General features: G+C 42.8%; 1 long non-coding RNA gene across 2 annotated transcripts in view; it reads left to right on the forward strand.

Moving 5' to 3' along the window:
- LOC143420816 (uncharacterized) overlaps positions 1-17,360 on the forward strand; it is an 85,585-nt gene extending 68,225 nt beyond the window's left edge. Inside the window, exons 1-3 of one of the 2 annotated variants that reach the window (XR_013100555.1) lie at positions 16,008-16,078; positions 17,056-17,181; positions 17,266-17,360. This is a non-coding gene — a long non-coding RNA (uncharacterized LOC143420816). Of the gene's footprint in view, positions 1-16,007; positions 16,079-17,055; positions 17,182-17,265 lie in introns of those variants that run through there. The other variant, XR_013100556.1, reaches the window with a different exon arrangement.
- Positions 17,361-18,933: the final 1,573 nt, after the last annotated feature.

Consider the following 18,933-nt stretch of genomic DNA (forward strand, 5'->3'; position numbering starts at 1 on the left):
GAGGCGCTCGCATAGATAGCTGGGAGCTAAATTGTTCAAAATTTTAAAGGTAAGCAAAAGAATTTTGAATATTGGTACGATAATCAACAGGGAGCCAACGTAGGTTGGCTAAAACTGGTGTGATGTGGGCATAATTTCTAGTTCCAGTTAAGAGACGCGCAGCTGCATTTCAAACTAACTGGAGCCGGTGAATAGAGGAAGGTGGGAGGCCCGAGTAGAGAGAATTACAGTAGTCTAATCTGGAAGTGATAAGACCATGAATGAGTTTTTTAAGGTCCTTCAAAGGGAGGTATGGCTTTGCTTTAGATATCTGACGCAGCTGGTAGAAACTGTTTTTTACCACAGAGGAGGTCGATTTCTTGAGCTGTCCAGGAAAACACCAAGGTTTCTAACAGCGAGTGAGAGATGGCTACCAAGGGGCCCTAAGGCATCAGTAAGTTGTTCCAGCGGGGTGTGACTATCAAAAACTAACTTTTGTCTTATCCTCGTTCAGTGTGAGAGACGTGACCACGTTTGTACCTCATTTAGACAGTCAAACAGGGGTTCCAGAGACGTAGAGACATCTGATGTCAAAGGGAAATAAATTTTTATGTCGTCGGCGTAGCAGTGAGAGGAAATGTTATATTTTTTAAGTATTACTCCCAAAGGCAGCATGTACAAGGAAAAAGAACTGGGCCGAGCACAGATCCTTGAGGCACACCACAGTGAATCTGTTTTTAAAAACTGAAGCTGGCCCTCCACCTCTGTCAGTGGACTGGGGTGAGCTCAGAAAGGTGAATCGGGTTGGTTCTGAGAAAGAAAAGAACTCACCAGGGCAAAGCCAAGTTTCAGTCAAGAATAAGAAGTCCAGCCCGGATGAAAGAATCAGCATAAAGAGTCCTAAAGTTGGCAGCATGGTGTTCAGAAAACAGCCTGGGACTGAACACTAAGAAAACCAAAGAGGTCATTGTCAACGTCAGGAGGCACTGACTTGGCCCCCCTCTACATCAACGGGGAGTGTGTGGAGAGGGTCCACACCTCCCGGTTCCTTGGTGTCCTCATCTCTGCTGACACCTCCTGGACAGACAACATCTCAGCGGTCGTCAAGAAGGCCCAACAGCGGCTGCACTTCCTGCGAGTCTTCAGGAAGTACAAGCTGAACTCCAACCTGCTGCTGACATCACGGTATGGTACGGCAGCTGCACTAAGGCGGATAGAGGCTTCAGAGTGTGGTCAAGACAGCACAGAAGATCATCGGCTGCCCTCTCCCCTCCCTGATGGACATTTATTCCTCCCGCTGCCTCAGCAGAGCAGCAAGCATTATCCATGACAGCTCCCAGTCCGGTTCTAACCTGTTCAACCTGCTTCCCTCAGGGAGGCGCTACAGGTGCATCAGCAAGGAGACCCACAGACCCATAACCAGCCTGAACTCACACATGATAAACACAGTTCCACCCCCCAATGTAGGACCTCTACACACAGACTACACAACTATCATCACCACTGTGCAACACTTAATTTACGTGCAGTAACCCACACTGTAATATATAGCACTATGTTTTGTTTCTATATTTGTAGATAGTGCTGCAGAACTGTGCAACTCACCCCCCTTTCTTTCCCACGTCTGCACTGAATAGGAGATGCTCTGAAGCTTATTGTGCATGTGTGTAGTGACAATAAAACGCATTCTATTCTGTTTTTGTTCACATGCTAAGTTCAGCATTCAAAATCTTGGTGTAATGTTTGAGTCTTCTCTGAGTTTCAACTGTGTAAAATCTTTATCTCACTCCTAACATTTCTAAATTGTGAAACATGGTCTCCTCTGCTGAACTGGAAGAAATTATCAATGCGTTTCCATCATTGCATTTAGATTAATGTACTGGCCTCTGTGCTGGATTAGAGAAACCACCAAGGCTCTGCACCAGTCTACAGCTGACTCTGTCCATTCTTTTAAAAAGCACTTCAAAACCTTTTTGTTTAAACAGATTTTCTGTTGAGAAGTTTTTTAAAAATTTTAAAACTACAGGTTTATGTCATTTTGGCACTTAATGGGGTTTTTTTGTGACGGTTTGTCTGTGAAAACGTCCTCACAATCACTAAAAACCAAAGAACACCACCCCCACAGTAAAGCGGTGGAAACATGGGTCACTTTTCTGCTAAGAGCACAACATGACCTCCCTGCATGGAGGGGCCAATAGACAGGAGCGCGTATCGTACTGTGACGAGGAACCTTCGTCCCATGAAGATGGATGTTCAAGCATGACGATGATCCAAAACATCGTGTCGAGGTAACGAAGCAGTGGATGAAAATAAGAGTGGCCTATCGAGTCTTCCACTCATCACCTCCAGCTGGTGACGGCAGATGGCTGCCCCTCACCGAGCCTGGGATTACTTCTTCTTCTCTGTAATGTTGTAGGGTATTTACCTTATAAATATGAAATATATAAATATGAAACATGTCAAAACAAAGAGACAGCGATCAGTGATAACTGATTCTCAGTGCTGGAGATAAGGATGTACGGTAACCTTCAACATTACACATTCTGTGGACACATACTGTTTGATCTATTGTTAGCATAAAGACGCTGACAGGTGCAGATGAATGAGCCCCTGATTTCTTCAGCCTACAGCAGACAGACTGTCAGGAGTTAGCTGCAGGACTGCAGAGCGTATGCTTGGTTTCATGTTGTGTTGTTGTTTTTAGCCTGACAGATGCCAAATGATCTGTCTGATCAAACGGGCGATTGTGGAAGAACACAAGCGCTTTGTCCTCTGGAGGCTGCTGACCTTCTCTGGCCACACAAACTGCTACACACACTCACACTGACATTAACCTGTCACTGTGGTACACCACTCTATACTTCACATATCTTGGTTGTCCTCATTTACACGACAAACACTTAAATAGACACACACAGTGACACTGTACGCCACCCCGAGAGGCCCAGTGTGGCACGCTACTGGTGTGTCACATGCTCAGAGTCTAAACAGCCTCTGTGAACCCACACTGCTGCAAATATGTCGCCAGCACCTCCAGATTCAAATCAGTGTGTCATTGAGCAACAGAGGTTAGCAAAGGTGTCCCAGTCCAAATATGGTGTAACAGCAGGAACGTGTGGGACATTCCTTTCTTATGACTTCATAAACTCAGCTACTGGGAGATTAATCCAGCGTGGTGTGGCAGCTTTGATCGTAGACCAAAAATGTGCAGTCCAAAAAGATCCCAGCGTAATCAAAACAGGCCGTCCTTTGGCGTCCACCGGGCAGTGTTTTGTAAATAATATGTGTTTATCATTTATATGGGAATATAAAGAACTAGATTTAGCTGTTCTACATAAACAGCATATCCCAAATATCATCAAAACAGAAAATTTGAATAAGAGCTTTCAAATCCAATTTATTGGCACAATTATTTCAATTTACTTAAATGTGCTCCGAGGGCTAACAGGCTGTTTAGATCACAGGGACATGTTACATAATGAAGTAATGAATGTCATTTCTAACTGTTTGATTTTAAAAAGTATGTTTGATAAATGTGGGACAAGGACAAGCATGTAATGGGATTAGTGGGGATACATTCATGGAGGAGAGGAGAAGTCCTAAAGCTAGCTAATGAAAGGACAGCAAACTAACACAGAGGAAGAGGTCAAGGCAGAACAACAAAGATTTCTTTGCACGGTGAGATGAGGAAGGGAGGAGAGTAACCACTGTGATCACCCAGAAGAGAATGACTCAGGTCTGTGTCCAGTCTCCCCAAATCAGCATGACACAGCAAACTAAGCTACATAAATCTCTGAATTACCAGCTGAGCCACTAATCCAGGCGGTATGACACTCGCCAAACTGCTAGTTCTGTGATATTTTACCACCGAGCATAAAAGTGCTTACAGGAAAGGCCAGGAAAGAATAAGCCATGAATACAGAGTTTAAATCATAAGAATATTTTATAACGTTTAACATTACGCAGAAGCATTTCATATTCATGAAACGCTTTCAATTAAAAGAAAACATCGAAACAGGTAATAAGGACACACCCAACATGCTCAACACCCACTTTAGTACTTCCTACTCAGCAGTTTCAATTACTGGTTAAAGCAAATGTGTTAGAAACTTAAAGCACGTAAAGAATCTGCTCAAGTCAAACAAGACATCAGACAACACATCACCAAGAAGACAAGTTTAAAGCAGTCCTACAGAAAGGTTTCAAAACTCACTCCCACAGCTTGATTCCAAGGATGTTAGATTCCTATCGGGCCTTTTCTACTGTTAATGTTTAAGCTAAATGACAACTTTGTTTGTCCACTGTCAGCATTCGAAACAACTTCTACAGGGTTTAATGGAGCACACAGATTTGAATTTTACAAAAGCACTCAATGAGCTGTAGTAATGAAGAATTGTATCACAGTACGTTTTGTCATATCCTGTCTAAGATGTTTTTTCTTGCATGAGCCTAAGCACTCATTTATACTCGTATCCAATACAACTGATTTCGGTTTTATGCTTCCTAAAACCCTTAAAATTCCTTGTCAACGTCTTTTAGTTTAACCAATCCTAAAGAAAATCAAGCTTTGCTGCTCTACTCTATTTCCCGTTCCCTGCAACATGTGTGTGGATGCTGAATGAGACGGGTGGAGGGATGAGCGCTACATGGTTGTGTTTGAGCAGGAGGGCCAGATGATGAATGGGCTTTTATAGACATGCTGTTCGTTTACGGAGGCTTGTAGGCGATGATCTCTTTAGTGTAATATGAAAAGGAAACAGACACATCGTGATATCACAAACACAATCCTACATTTGTGCCAACCTAATAAAATAATATGCAGTACTGTGTGAAACTCATCAAGTGGCCTGAACTAAAAGTTCTCCAGCAAGTTTAGTAGCATTGCTACTTGAGATTGTTCATGTTGCAGCCAAGAACTTCACTGATGACTGCTGCCATGGTGTAAATCAGCTGGTTGGTTCCAGCGATGGTCACACTAGGGACTGTCCACTGCAGTAAAAACTCTGCATTATCACTCCGTTACCTGCTGCAAGCACTGCCACAGTCTGATTTTCTTTCATCACTACCTGAATTGTTTGACTAAAAGGAAAAAGAAATGGCAGATGTCCTTCTCTACAGGGGCAGAACTGTTGGCAAACTGTTCACCACCCCCCAACCGCCCTGTCTGTCATCACTCCACTAGCATTGCTGTTTGTAATTATATTCACTCCACTTTTACACACCTATACATAATATCCTAAAAGCCACAAATCAATTAGAACCCTGCTCTGTTTGGTAATGAACTGTGATAAAACAAATATCCCCTGCCTATGAAAAACCAGAGGCTTCCCAAGGGAGTCATGAGTTCATAATGTTCATGTTCATAAACACTGAAAGCTGACATGGAGTAGGTCCCAGGCCCTGAACTCCATAAGCAAGAAAATGGATTGATGTATAAATACACACACACATATATACAAATATATTAGGGGTGCAACGATACACAAAATTCACGGTTCGGTTCGATACTTTGGTGTCACGGTTCGATATTTTTTCGATACAAAAAAAATGTTCATGCCTTTTTAATTTGTCAGTTATTAAAATTATAAATATATATTTTAACTCAAAAGTACAGTTTTTAAATTTAATGTTGCTGAAACAACAAAGTAATAAATAAATAAATCTATCTGATGGAGAAATCACTCATCTTTGGAAAAGAGAGTTTATTACAGAGAAATGTCTCTTTCAAAATAAAAGCTATACTATACGCTTCTTCTGGGCTATATTCTCAGCAGCATATTAAACATATCAGGTCCCCATAAGGAGAATCCTGTGCTAACGGCTGTCTAAATGACTCGGGTAAAGTTTGCAGCATGGTGCTTGTTGTTTTGTCTGCTTCCTCTTGTCTTTGCACCAGGATGATGTCGGAGTAAATGTGCAGTCATATTCGTTGTGTTCCCACTAGTGCTGTCAGCGTTAATCTGAAATGACCTTAACGCCACAACACGGCAAATCTCCGTTAACGAGCGACCGCGGATCGCCCCGTGCGTGGGGCTAGACGGCCAACACGTTAACGAGCTAACTGCGCTAACACACTAGTTCCCACCCATGTAATTGAGCATTGCGTGGCACATCCAACATACTGTTTTACTTTAGTCCATGACGCGCTTACCTTCAGGGTCATACGTCACATGAAAACCAAAATAATTCCAAAGGCCAGATCTGAATGAGGGTGGGGGATAGTGATGGCCCTTAAACACTTAAAGCTGACCTGGGGCCTGTTCTTCGTACCTCGCTAAGTAAGTTAGCTGGATTAGATTGTTGACGATTTCGCGTGATCCTGGATCGTTCGGTTCCCCGAAGCTCATCCGGGACTTGCTGTCATAGCAACAGAGCCGTAAGCGTAAACCTGCTCGGGAGCAGGTTTACTTTATGTAAACAGGATTAGATCGCGGCCACGCAGGTATGTCCGCGTCATTTATACGAAAGCAACAGCGATATTCCACCACTGTTTCACCATAAATAAATAACATCAATGTAACTAAAGATAATGCAGCACTTGATCCTTTTATTGATGTCACACAGATACATACAGGTCATTTCCTAAAAAAGGGAAATGTACTATTAACATTCTATTACATGTATGTGATTATTACAGATGTAATTCATATTTCAGAGTAGTAATTGTAAATTACTTTGTGTAATCAAGATGAGAGACCACGGCTATAAAAGCGAAGGTGGATTTGAAGCCTGTCGCAGCCATGTCCTGTCCGTATACGCGAGCAGCCCATTGCGGAAGGTGCAAGATTGATAAGGAGAGTCCTCAGAATTCAGCGTATATTGCGGGACAGACAGGATCCTTTAGCTCAGCGCGACAGTGTGCTCATAGAGAGATATCGATATTCCCGTGAGGGTATTATTTACTTAACCAACTTGTTGACGAGGGGGTGCAGGACCACCACCTGTCTTTTTTTCCTCTGCCCTTTTCTTGGTTGCTGTTATGAACAAACTAACAGAGTATTACAGGCCAGTATTACCTTGCCAAGAGACGCAAAGCAATCTAAGAGATAAATATTACCATTCTGTAGAATACTCCTGTATTCCACTTTTACTTGTTCCCATGTTCTTGTGGGTCCTGTTGTGGCTCTAATGTGAAAGGGGATATAATATAACATATTATGATATAATATAATGCCATATGATATTGGACAATATAGTGTCATATGATAGATCTACCCTACCGCCTACTGGTGTTGGCCAGAGGGGCCGATGGCGCGATATGGCAGCCTGGCTACAACCGTAGCTGCCTCCACCAGTGTGTGAATGTGAGAGTGAATGAATAGTGGTATCGTAAAGCGCTTTGGGTGCCTTGGAAAGCGCTATATAAACCCAATCCATTATTATTATTATTATTAAATTACCTACGAGTTTGATTTGTCAGCAACTTTCTGCCAGCCCTCTCTCCTTGCTTTTGCAGCCTTTGCAGTGTTCTCTTGCGTTTTAATTAAACTCTGAAACTCCTGAAATCCCGCACTCAAGAGTTCTTGCTCTGCTGCCGGAAAATACCGTGCACGCCCCTTCGACATTTTCGCCGACCAATCAGCGGGTTGCTGATCAATGTTTCTACTATCGATGCGTAGCCCCTTTTACGACACCCAGTGATGTCACATTACTGCGTCCAGCTGTACTAATCGTCAACAGCAGGTGTGTTCGGGGAACCGGATTAGCGAGCTCACGGTTAGCGCGATGATTTGGTCTTGGATGTGTCATTTGATCTTGGATGTAGTAAGCGACGTACGAAGAACAGGCCCCTGGAGTAGGTCCCAGGCCCTGAACTCCATAAGCAAGAAAATGGATTGATGTATAAATACACACACACATATATACAAATATATTAGGGGTGCAACGACAAACAAAATTCACGGTTCGGTTCGATACTTTGGTGTCACGGTTCGATACAAAAAAAATGTTCATGCCTTTTTAATTTGTCAGTTATTAAAATTATAAATATATATTTTAACTCAAAAGTACAGTTTTTAAATTTAATGTTGCTGAAACAACAAAGTAATAAAAAATAAATAAATCTATCTGATGGAGGAATCACTCATCTTTGGAAAAGAGAGTTTATTACAGAGAAATGGCTCTTTCAAAATAAAAGCTCTACTATACGCTTCTTCTGGGCTATATTCTCAGCAGCATATTAAACATATCAGGTCCCCATAAGGAGAATCCTGTGCTAACGGCTGTCTAAATGACTCGGGTAAAGTTTGTAGCATGCGTGCTTGTTGTTTTGTCTGCTTCCACTTGTCTTTGCACCAGGATGATGTCGGAGTAAATGTGCAGTCATATTCGTTGTGTTCCCACTAGTGCTGTCAGCGTTAATCTGAAATGACCTTAACGCCACAACACGGCAAATCTCCGTTAACGAGCTACCGCCGATCGCCCCGTGCGTGGGGCTAGACGGCCAACACGTTAACGAGCTAACTGCGCTAACACACTAGTTCCCACCCATGTAATTGAGCATTGCATGGCACATCCAACATACTGTTTTACTTTAGTCCATGACGCGCTTACCTTCAGGGTCATACGTCACATGAAAACCAAAATAGTTCCAAACACCAGATCTGAATGAGGGTGGGGGAGGTTCAGTTTGCCATGTTGCAAGGAGCTTAACTTCTGTCTCGCTAGCTTGCCCTGCGCTCAGTGGATCTGTGCTCGACAGTGCAGCCTAGGCGGAGTAGTCGAACGCAGATCCACTGAGCGCTCAACACAGACAGCATCGTCAGAAGGAAAGTTGATGAAATTAATTAAAAATGTTGTATTGTTCGATACATATGTGTACTGAACCGAAAGCACTGTATCGAACGGTTCAATATCGATACGAGTATCGTTGCACCCCTAATATATGTGTATATATATGTGTGTGTGTGTTTCTGTGGTTCAGCATTATGATGCTGAACCACAGAAACACACACACACACACACACACATATATATATATATGTGTGTGTGTGTGTTTCTGTGGTTCAGCATTATGATGCTGAACCACATCATAATGAATAAATGGATAAATTTCCAAAATCCCGGAGCAATGCAAATTAGCCGGTGAGAGGTAAGGAGCTCTGTCATTGGTTAGACAATCTTAGCTTTGCACCTATACCAAAGGCCATTCAGCCTCTGTGTTTACACTCTGCCTACACAGATGTTGGACATGAGACGACACAGGAAAAGGATTTTTGATGTTTTTATTGAGATTTTATTTCTTTTTTTTCTGATTTGAAGTATTTATTAATGGAATAATTATTTATTTTCAAATACTGATTTATAAATTTTTTTTCTTTTCAATTAAATTACTAGATAATAAATTACTTTTGTATTGAATAAATAAAATAACTTAAAAATGAATTTGTAAATTAATATTTTATCGCACAATTCATTGTTTAAGCAAAGAACTTTTTATTTCGATGCGCTGGAACTTCTGGTCCTCTGCACATAAGTGGATTTCCATTTAGACTTTATATAGACAATAACTCAAAGTGCTTTACAACAAGTCACATTCACCCATACGATCATCTAGTGCTGTACTTTAAACACTTTAAACACAAACACGGATACTGTGGGGAGAGGCCACAGAGGCACAGGGAGAAAACTCACACAGAAATCCAACAATTAAAGAGGAACCTTCTCGATGTAACACTACCATCCTGCAAGATGACCTGGTCCTGGGCCATCTTAATAAGCATGCTGTGCACAGTAGTTTCATATTCCTGCCAGAACAAACACCAGACAGTTTGTACACAAGGCTCAGATTCTCGCTTTGCCAGATACAGACAATAGTTTAAGATCCTAATGTCTCTGCACAGCTCTGTATGTACTGAAATATCCAACCTCAGATATTTCCTGCTCACTCTCTGCACCGCCTTAGACAACAAGTAGTTCATGCTATACATAGCATTGACTTTTCATTCCAGCCATGTGCACTCATCAGGGCATCAGTGCTGCCGTAGTAACCACACTAACACTTCCTTGCACCTGTTGAAATGGCCTCAGTCTGATCGTGCCCTGAACAAACTCACCTTTAACATCCCACACACGGACTAAATATGTGCGTGTCAATAACACGTGACAGGAGAACATGCTGGTTGTCTGTCATGGGGCTGAATTAGAAACAGAGCAGGAACTACAGTTTGTCAGATTAAGACTGATCAGGTCCAACATCCGCTCCCAGCACTGATTTACACGTTTGGTGTCACATTGAAGGAAACGCCTACTGGCACAACCTGCATGTGTTAAACTGCTCCTGCGTGTAAACAGCGTGTCACTTACGGCTTTTTGCATCACAAGGACGCGCACTGGCGTCTCAGGGTGACTCAGATGTTTGCTGAATGAGGTGTAGACCGGACTAGGCGGGACTCATTTCACCAAAACACGAGCTTTTCCACCCACCAGTGTTTATCTGTGTGCTTATTTTAAAGAATTATTCCATCGTTATCAAATACGAAGCATTACACGCACGTCGAGCCGTTTCTGCTGAGTCAGACACCAGTGCTCCCGTGTGCTGATTCTCGGGTCCATCTTAAACTGGTGTGTTTGCGAATGAACTTCGGTAAAACGTTACAACGTTACCGGGCGCGCAGACGGTCTCGGAGGCGTGTCGTACCTGTCGGGTGGTCGCGGGCTCCTCGTTCCCGGTGGGTGAAGGTGTTTCTCCTTCAAGCGATGCTGGGGTGACCGGAGAAGAAGCCATGTCCCCCCGACATCACCTCTCACTAAGCGCCGCTCCTACTGTGACTTTCCTCGGTGTCCTCCAGCGTGCAATACGCTGCCTGGCGCAGTTTGCACGGACGGTGGACCGGTTGCGTCGCTCGTTTCCTGCGCGCTCAAAGTGAGTCTTCGGCTGCACAGTGCAGCCACTGTCCCTCCTCCGGCCGGCGGACTAGTCCAGGCGAGGCGGATGACGTTGTCCCGGGTCTCGCTCGCTCTCGCACATGCAGGACTTGGCCCAGTCTGTCTTCTTCTGCCACACTCTGCGCTCTGCTTTTCACTTCATGTCTTTTTGTTTTGTAAGGTGGCTAACACGATCACTCCTCTTCTGCCTGCAGGACTCTGTGACTGCTCTGTGCTGTGGCAGCACACTCCAGCCTGATAGTTCATTTTACAGCTTTTGGCACTGCGACGCTCTCCTCGGCTCGACAGACACAATCTCACCATGTCGGCACAATATACTGAGTGCAATCCATAACATGATTTTATCTCACTGTAACTTTGAAATCGACCAAATGTTGCGTAAATGACGTGTCACGTGACTTGAGCACATGCACACCCCCTGTCCTCACAGCAGACATTCATCTTAGCCCCCCCCCCTTGTGCTTTGAGATCATTGCTGCAACAAAAAGTTGCCACACATATTTCTACATGAAACGTACTGAATCAGTTGGCACATATTTAATATATATTAAATATAATATAATGTTGTTTTGTTGAGTGGCTGAAATAAAGCTGAATCGCATCACAGGAACGACACAGCCCTGTTCCTCCAGGCTGTTAACCTGTGAATCAGCAAACATGTATGATTTATTGTCATTCATTTGCTGAACAAACTTTCCTCTGAACTTTGACCCTGAAAATTCAATTCAATTTTATTTATATAGCGCCAAATCACAACAAAAGTCGCCTCAAGGCGCTTCATAGATACAGAGAAGAACCCAACAATCATATGACCCCCTATGAGCAGCTCCCTAACCATGGATTGGAGAAGAATGTGAGATGGTAACAATGAGAGCTCAGGAGATGGCAAATAGAAGAGCTACCTTTATATCACGCTGAGCTGAGGGTTTGTCAAGCCCAGCTCAGATTTTCAGGAGAAAGGTGATGTGAACCAAAAGCAGGAGGAGATCATCACTGCTGGACCGAAGGCTAAGAAGGAAGAGCTTCTGCTGTTTGCAGTGTATACTGCTGTGGATGCTGTATCGTGTGACATGCACAAGATGTTTTATTCAGACTGAACTCTTTCTTTGTAGTGTTTACCTGGAGAAGATCGGAGGGGCTGGCTAAAATGATGAAAGCTCGAAGCAGATTAGAACACCGCTTTGAAAACTTGTACGTGATGCTGTGGGGTTGATTCAGTGACCTTGTGGGGCCATAACAGAGAAATGACAGCAGTGTAGTGGATCAAATAAAGAGTGATGATGTTATATTTGTGACTGTAGCAGGACCAAGGCTCAAAAGGTTGCAGGCGTTGTTAATTGAGCAGAAGATGGACGGCATCAAGCCCTCTCCTCGACAGCTACAGGATCACAGTCTGCAGGTTCAGTTATGCAACGTTTTAGCATCGATGCGTGAAGTTAAGAGCAGACAGGGAGGTTATTTTTGCACTGGGCTGGAATGACTCAGTTTACCTGTCAAAGGCTATCACGGCTGGGAGAAAACCCTCAGCATTAGTAAAGAAGGACCACGGTGGCCTCTGGGTAGAAACACTGCAGAGTTCATGTGGATACGCTGCTGCATTAGGTCAGATAGAAATATCATAAAGCATCATTAAGTAAAAACGTTTATTAAGAACAAATGTTTAAATATTGTTAACGTGTTTCCCAGAAACATCTGTAGAGACAAAGAGCTTTCTGTTGTTGCTTCGAGGAAACAAGCTCTTCTTTTTAGTTTTGTCCTGGTATTTATTCCAGGACGGACTCATCCACTGAGCAGTGTTTGGGTTTCTTCCTTTTCCTCGTTCTGGGTGCAAACTATTACAACTTGGGCTTTATTTCAGTGACAATGGCCTTAAGCTGCAATACAACAGGAAGTTACTCATATATAGTAATTTCCCAGACCATATTAAAAATCCATTAACAGGAAATACAAATGATGGGACAATGCCACAGCATGGACATTAGAACAGTTGGGAAAATTTACCTGGAAAAAGGTGAAAATGAGGCTTCATTGAACTGGAATTACAAAGACCAGGAATGTGAGATCCACCAGCCACAACTGAGGGTTTTTACACATCATATCCTCAAAGTAGAACTACAGTGATCAAAAGAATCGACTTTAATGTTATTCTTTCTTTATTTATGTCAGATTTAACCCCCCAAAAAGCTTTGATCTTTAACTAGTCTTTGGACGTAGCTACAGTACGGTCAGGTTGACAGTTTATGGGTAACATGTGGCCACCAGGCACTGCGACACACTTCCATGTTATATTACCTTGGCGTCCAGTAGGAATACAGGAGAATCATGTGAGGAATCTAAGAGTTGTTTCTTAATTCAATTCAGTTTTATTTACACAGCACCAAATCACAACAGCAGTCGTCTCAAGGTGCTTTATACTGTAAGGTAGCTCGTACAATAATACATACAGAGAAAAACCCAACAATCATATGACCCCCTGTGAGCAGCACTTTGGCGACAGTGGGAAGGAAAAACTCCCTTTTAACAGGAAGAAACCTCCGGCACCAGGCTCAGGGAGGGGCGGGGCCATCTGCTGTGATTGGTTGGGGTGAGAGAAGGAAGACAGGATAAAGACATGCTGTGGAAGAGAGACAGATGAACCGCTGAGTGTTGTCCCGTCGAGGTGGCTCTTCTATGTTGTGCATTTATGGCACCAAACCACAAATGCAAAGGAAGAAAGGGTCGAGGCTGATTGGTGTATGTGCCCATGAGTATGAGTGTACACGGGTGTTTCTCTGTGTTAGTGACAGTCTGACAGAAGGCTGCATCCCTCAGCCTCATGTGGGCTGTGTAGCCCCTTTACCACTGCAGTGAGAGCTCAGACCTGTTTCTGGTGGGTGGTGGACTCCTCCAGGGCTTCCCCTGATTCCCCTTCTGCCACAGAAGACTGTGGCCTCAGAAACTCATATCTGCTTTTTGCAAATGAAGCGAACCTGTTGGCTTCATCAGCAGGGGCGGATCTAGAAGGGTGGCATGGGGTGGCAAGTGCCACCCTAAAATGATCCCTTGCCACCCCAAGTGCCACCCCAGTTTTGCATATGACGGTGTTGTTTATTAAAATAAGTTTAACAGTTTGAGCGTAGTTACAGTCAGCAGTGAATATAAATGCTAGAACTGGATATATTCCATAGTGTCCCCCCCTCCACATTAACAAATGGTTCAGCCCATAGCAGGACGGCTTTTTTCTTGTTTTCAGCAGCAAGCGATGCTTATGATTGTGCCAGAGCACATTTTGAACAACACCATGGGAATTTCTGATTTTACACAGGTGGGTGGATGTTACACTGTGGAAATGAAGGAAGGTGAGTGCTATTTTAAATGGTTGTAGAAAATGAAAAAACAGCAGGTGTATTGGCTGCATTTTTAGATAAATAGTTGTATCTGTTTACAAAATGTACAATTTATATTTGCATTTCAAGTTATAAACATTTACCCAACACGTCTGTGGTTTTTTTACAGTAAAAAATACTGCTAGGATTTTAGGTTCTTTGTGTGATTTCAGATCAGTAATAGTTACATTAATAGTAATAGTAATACTAATGCAGTATGTCAGTGAAAAAACAACTAAATTCAGTTGAGCTGAAAAGATACCAAACAAAGCAAGAGGAGGAAAAAATAAAATGAAACAATCTGAGGGTGAAATACAAACGTAAACTCAAAGGAGTCACAAATGTCCGGTTGTGTTTCAGACCTCAGAGGGTGAATCCAACAAATCATGAAAAATGAGGTTTACATGTTTGTTCATGACAGTGCAGATTTCTGACATTTTGTGTAATTTAAGCTGTAACAATGTGACTGTTTTCTAACAAAAACAGTGAAACTTAAGTTAGACTTGTGTTTGTAAATGAAGCGCCCCATGTTGTGTAGCTTTCTGGAGTTTATACTTATTGGGATACATATGTATTTAATATACAGGCTGTACAGTACATAACATCAAAACTCACATGTTTCATGTAACTAAAGTGTGTAATCATGTGGGTACAGACAATAATTAAGTTATAGACTATATTTATATGAAAAACGTGCATACTTACTGCATTTGAATCATTTTAACCACATGTAACCACCTGCATATGTGTTTGGGGGAAAAAGGCTTTGATTTTGCCACCCTAAGAAAATTTCTCTAGAGCCGCCCCTGACCATTTCACAGGATTTGCATTTAAAGATGCAACAAGACTAAAATGGTTAGGGTCAGGAGGTCAAAGGTCAGAGCTCCTGTGGGTCTGAGGGCGGCCTCACGCTGGAGAAGGATGAAGGAGCCTGACCTGAGCCAGTGTTTGACATGAACACATCAGCACTGCTGTCAGTGAGCCTAACGACAGCCGTTAGCATCATTTCAGTGTTTCAGTCATAAAAACACTTCCTGTCTCTGTGGTGGTTACAGTGACATCATGCAGTTTGTGCTTTGACCTCCAGAGGGCGACAAATCAGCACAGACAGAGAGCTCCATTCAAACTTTGCTGCCATCAGGAATAATTCTTCAAATATAATCATCAGTGTTTGAGCAGTTATGATATCAGGGACAATCTAGACATGTGTGACAATACTGAACATGTCACATGACACACCTCAAACATCATGTGATCCACTCTCAGTCTGCACTTTCATTCATGACTTCAACAGGTTGAAATGAGCTTTGAAGAAACATCAGTGAAATAAATCTTTCATGGATTCATGTGAGCAGCAGATGAACTTTGTACCAACAACATCTTCAATAACAGAGTCTGAATGAAGCTCAGGTGTTGATGCTGCTCACTGATTGGACGCTTGCTTTCAGCTCTGCTCTCAGTCTTTACTGCACAGGTGAAGGTAGAAAGTGTGACTGGATCTATAGACTGGAAACAGAGAAACATGCTGAACATTTGAAGCTTTGCAGCAGAAATGTTCATGTTACAAATACAGCAGAGCTGATCTGGGATCAGTGTGTTCACACCTGCAGCTACAACAAGGTTTCATGTCTCCACACGTCAGCATGTGAACTTTACTCTGACTCAGTCTGAGCAGTCAGACGGCATATTTTTAAAGTTAACACATCAGCACACACAGAGCTGAGCCCCTCCCACCTGTGCTGAGTTTCAGGTGGAGCCCCGCCTCCTTCCAGGAAGCAGCTCACCTGTGTGTCCGTGTTTAGTGTCCAGGTGTGGAGTGGAGCTTGTTGTTGGTGTGTGAAGAAACTGTAAGTTTGCTTTGTTTCCTCCTTTAACAGTTTGTCTTTAGGAACTTTACTGTTTGTTCAGCTCGTGTTTGATTTCTTCACACAACAAACTGTGTGTGTTTGTATTTCCGGTCTCTCCATTAAAGTCAGTGTGTAATGTTTCCTGGCTAACATCAGCTGTGTGCAGCTTAGTTCAGCACAAATCTGCCGCTCCATAGTTCACGGTAACGGACTCACAGCTGGACCAACGAGGCCGAGTGTGTCCGCCACTCTGAGCTACGTTCGTGTTTGTGTACTTGTAGTTTGTACTTTGAGTTCAGTCAGAGCCCACAGAGGACGCAGCGTACGTGATGACGTCACAGCCCTTTACCTCCTTTACTGTCACTGTGATTAATATTTACACACGAGACACCTGCAGAGCTCTGACGCTAAGCTAGCACACAGCATGCTAACACTAAGCTAAAGCTAAGCTAACGCTAAGCTAACACTAAGCTAACACTAAGAGTTCTTACAGACACGAGTTAAAAAGCTGCTTTTAGTGTGTGATCAGAGTCCAGGACTGAGAGCAGCAGCAGAGCTGATGGATGATGAATTACTGGATGGAAGAAGCTTCTCATTAGCAGTGAATCAGTGTGTGTGCAGTTCTCTGCAAACAGCAGGAAGAATTAGTGTGAAGCTTTAACTCTGCTGATCCTCTTTGAATCCTGGATCAGCTGAAATGTTTAAAATGTTGTTCACACGTGTTGGACTGACTGAAGCTTCCAGTCACAGTGAATCAGTGTGTGTCAGTGAATGCATCGTGTGTGCTTCAGGCTCCATCTAGTGGACTGATAGCAGAGCAGCTGATGGCAGCTTCCTCTGCCTCACACTGCTGTCTGACTGCATCCAGCTGACACTGAGATGAAGCAGGAAAGAAGCAGCTGATATTTGGACAGCACACATGATGAAAGGAGGATTTCAGCTGATGTGCACATGAATGATTTGTGTTTCCTCTGCAGGTAGAAAGTGTGTGTGAGCTGATGTGAATTGAGCAGCATGGATCAGTGTGAGGACAGAGAGGAGGGAGTCCCTCCCTCTAAAAGCACTCTGTGTGGGGAACATGAGAGCCAGACCAAAGCTCAGAGGTGAGATGACCATCTCTAACTGTCCATGACTCTTCTCCATGTCACAGCTCAGCACTCACATCACTGCTGCATCATTATTCACAGGAAGAAACAAGGAACTAAACGTAAACATGAACCTGAAGCCAGCTCTGTGTCCTTAAGGAGTGACTGGTCTAAAGTCCAGTCCATTGATTTTAAAGTCCAGCCTGTGTCTGCTGCAGAGAGGTGAGCTGTTAGCAACATGAACTCTTTGATTAAACTGCTTGATGTTGTTGGATATAAACTACAAACACGTCGTTCCCTCAGTCCCATTTAAACTGTCTTTTAAAACAAGCCTTTGGTTTCTAAACAACTGAAAACCCACTTCAGCAAACAGGAAGTGATCAGAGCGTCCGTCCACTTCCTGTCAGGCCCTGCAAACATTTCATATTGAAGAAAAGTAGCTGACATCTCACATTTTTACTCCACCACATTCAACCATTTTGACATTTTACAGCATGAAACTCTTGTCACATGACTCCTGTTATGTTATAGAGTCATGTGACCACCAGGGAGGGATTTGTATGGATGAAACACATTCAAATCAATCTGATTCATCAATGGAAACATTTTTGGTGTAAATGCAGCAACACTGAAAACGCTGAAGATAAAAACACAACAGATGAAATATGAACAAATCGAGGCTTTGAATACACGTGTGTGTGTTTGAGACACAGAGATAAATGGATTGTGTGTCTGTCCTATTGCTGCGTGAGGGTTTTATTGTAGATTTTGTGCGTGTACACTTTTGACCACGAAGGTGTTGAAAGGGCGTAAAACAGTTGGAGGCTCCAGAGTGAACACTAGTGCTGTCAGTAGATTAAAACATGACTAATTAATGACACAATCTTCTGTCATTAATCCTGATTAATCACAATTACTTGATCAATAGCTGCAGTTACATTTTTCCAACTTTATATTTAAGCCTGTAACAGACGTTTACACCATATAATGAAGTCAATGCAGAATAAACACAAAGAATGTTAAACGCTTCAATTCAAAGAGACTTTGAATAGTTTTCAGTCTTTAACTCAGCTTCTCTGCTGTAAATACAACTTTGTAACAAACATATATACTAAAAGCTAAGTGTGCACTAATATATAATAATATATAATCTATATTACTGCTGTTAATGAAAATGTTTAATCAGACTCATCACAGGGTTACTGTGGATTCATTTGGATTAATCACCATTAAACATCATTTTTAATGTAAACGAATCAAATTTCATTTCATGAGCAAACAGACTCGAGAGAAAAGGGCAAATTTACACACTTAACATGTTTATTGAACATGTAAACATTGATTAACCTCCTGAATGAGCCGACCCCCCCAGGGACAGTCCTGCATGCTAATGATGGGCTCTGCTCTGTACCTGCAGGATTCTGTCAGCCACAAACTCCTCAGCTGATCCTGAGTCTGAGCCCATCTGTCAAACAATCATTTTCTTCACAGGTCTGTGGAGGTGGCACTGATCCTGCAGCAGTCTAACACTCTCTGTCACTCTTCTTCAAGTCTTTGACACGAGGAACCAAAACTATGTTATTAACAACACTAACAGGTCTGCAGTTTGTCCACTTGGCAGTTGTGTCATCAGTGCTTTGCATTGTTGTGATATTTTAAGCTGGAAGTGCTTCGGTGAAAAGAAAATTCCTTCTGTCACGATGTGCAGAATCCTTCATGTTGGTCGGCTGGTCCGTCTTGTTATTTTTTTAATGCTCAAACTTTCCATCG

Source organism: Maylandia zebra, linkage group LG2 (assembly GCF_041146795.1).
Source record: "Maylandia zebra isolate NMK-2024a linkage group LG2, Mzebra_GT3a, whole genome shotgun sequence".
NCBI lineage: Eukaryota > Metazoa > Chordata > Actinopteri > Cichliformes > Cichlidae > Maylandia > Maylandia zebra.